The 2,431-nt window shown below is 40.8% G+C and overlaps 1 pseudogene; it reads left to right on the top strand.

Annotated features, from left to right (window-relative positions):
- Positions 1-586: 586 nt before the first annotated feature.
- Positions 587-2,431, top strand: part of LOC112628021 — a 34,757-nt pseudogene continuing 32,912 nt past the window's right edge.

Below are 2,431 nucleotides of genomic sequence, written 5' to 3'. Positions count from 1 at the left end.
TGCAGGTCCTCCAGTAACCACTGAAATGCTTTCTCGGGAGTTGTCAACTCCTTACAAACATTTCTCCCTACTTGGCGCAGAGCACAGTGACACCAGAGACAGGCTTCCCTGGACCCCCACCCCGGCAGTGGCCGTGTCACTTCACTCAGGCCCAGGAAGAAGGCAGGCTGTGGTCTTCCACTGGGCAGCAACAGTGAAAGAATTTCTGACGTGGGTGAACTCTTCGATCACCGTGCCCAGGCTGACGGAGTCTGCAGCAGATGCAATAAGGGCTTTGGCGCTGGGAAGTGGAGCTCACTCATCTGCCAAGCCCAAGGTAGGACACCCCTCCTTCACACCATCCTTGGGGACTTCCTCCCATCCCCGGCAGAACGCCACCGAGAACGGACCTGATGGTGCCAAGAGGGCGATATTCCCCCAAGTCCTCTGAAATATGTTGCCACAATTTGTAACAGGAAGCCGAGTGAGGAGCACAAAGTGCTTCTAAAGGTCAGGTGATGGGCCATATCCCTGGCTGGCGTGTTGAGCCCCTGAACCAAAGTTTCTGCGACCAGCACCTTTGCCTCTCTGCCTCGGCCTTCTGAGCATGTGCTCCGCTGATACTTGTGCACCAGGCAGCCAGCCACTCTCTCCTGTACTCCCGCAGCCCCAGCAGAGCTGCCACGTGCACCTTCCACTCACCAGGTGGAATTTACCTTTTATCCTGTGCAGCAGGCTGCAGAACGCGCCCCTCCACTCCCTCCATGTGGGGCTGCAAGGGGTCGGGTCCACCACCAACGCTGCCTTTATGGAGAACCCCGTACTTGTCCCGAAACTGAAACCCCTGAATTGCTGGGTCCAGGAAGACTGGAGGTGGCGCCTGATAGAATGACTTCTTTTCATTTGGGCCCATACCCAGTGGTGGGATTGCTAGATTGAATGGTAGCTCTGCTTTTAAAAGCTCATTGAGAAATCTCCGTGCTGTTTACCATACAGGTCGTACGAATTTACATTCCCACCAGGGGTGTATAAGCATTCCCTTTTCACCTCATCCACACCAATATCAATCATTTATTGACTTTTTCATAATGGTCCTTCTGACTAGGCTAAGGTTGGTATCGCATTATGGTTTTAATTTGCATTCCCTGATGATTAGTGATGTTGAGCATTTTTTTTTTCATATGTTTGCTGGCCATTTGTATATCTTTTGCTTGTTCATGTCATCCCACCACTTTTTAATGGGATTTTTTATTTTTTTCTTGCTGATATGTTTGTGTTTCTTGTAGATTCTGGGTTAGTCCTTTGTTGGATGGACAGTTTCCAAATATTTTCTCCCATTCTATAGGACGTTTCTTTACTCTGTCGATTATTTCTTTTGCTGTGCTTTTCAGTTTAGCTAAGTCTCATTTATTTGTTTTTGTTTATGTTATAGTTGCTTTCGGGGTCTTAGTCAAATATTCTTTGTCTAGACCAATGTCCAGAAGATTTTTTCCTAGTTTTTCTTCTAGAATCTTTATGGTTTCATGTCTCACATTTAGATCTTCAATCCATCTTGAGTTAATTTTTTTATATGGTGACAGATAAGGATCCAATTTCATTATCTACATGTGTCTATCTTATTTTCCTAGCACCTTTTATTGAATGGGATGTTCATTCCTCAGTGTATGTTTTTGTCTGCTTTGTTGAAAATCAGTTAATCCTTCCATGTGATTGTGAAGATTTTCTTCTATTCTTTGCATTATCTTTTTACTTTTAATGATGTACTTTGAATCCCAGAAGATTTCAATTCTTATAAAGTTAAATATATTACTGTTTATTTATTTTTGTTGGGCTTTAAGTATCATATCTTAGAAATTATAGGAGTTATTGTTTAACCTAAGACCCAAATTACGTATTTCTATATTATCTACTATGGGTTTGGTCTATTTAGATCTTACATTTGGATATATGATTATTTTTAGCCAATTATGTATGTGATGTGAGTGAGAAGTTCAACTTGCTTGTGGATATTCAATTGTCTTAGCAGCATTTGTTTCAAATGTATTTTTTCCATATTGAATTGGCTTGGCAACCTTACAAAATCATTTGACTATAGAGGTAAAGATTAATTTTTGGATGCTCAATTCTACTATATTTCTTTGATCTGCATGTCCATGTTTATACTGTTATTGAATCTTTAAATTAAATTATGATGATACTGAGTTTTTCATGGATGCCCTTTAAGATAAAGAAACTTTCCTTATAGGCTTAATTTGTTGTATATTGTTATTAAAAATGGATTTTGGATTTATCAGGTGCCTTTTCTGCATCTTTTGAGATGATCATATGACTTTTGTTTTTTATTTTATTCTTATAGGGCATGACACTAATTATTTTGTAAGTTGAACCAAATTTGCATTCCTGAGACAAATACCCTTGGTGATGGTGTGTAATTCTTTTTCCATTTGCTGAT

The sequence above is a fragment of the Theropithecus gelada genome, chromosome 7a (assembly GCF_003255815.1).
Source record: "Theropithecus gelada isolate Dixy chromosome 7a, Tgel_1.0, whole genome shotgun sequence".
Lineage (NCBI taxonomy): Eukaryota > Metazoa > Chordata > Mammalia > Primates > Cercopithecidae > Theropithecus > Theropithecus gelada.
Note: the sequence above shows the minus strand (reverse complement) of the source record. Positions and strands in the feature narration are given on the sequence as shown.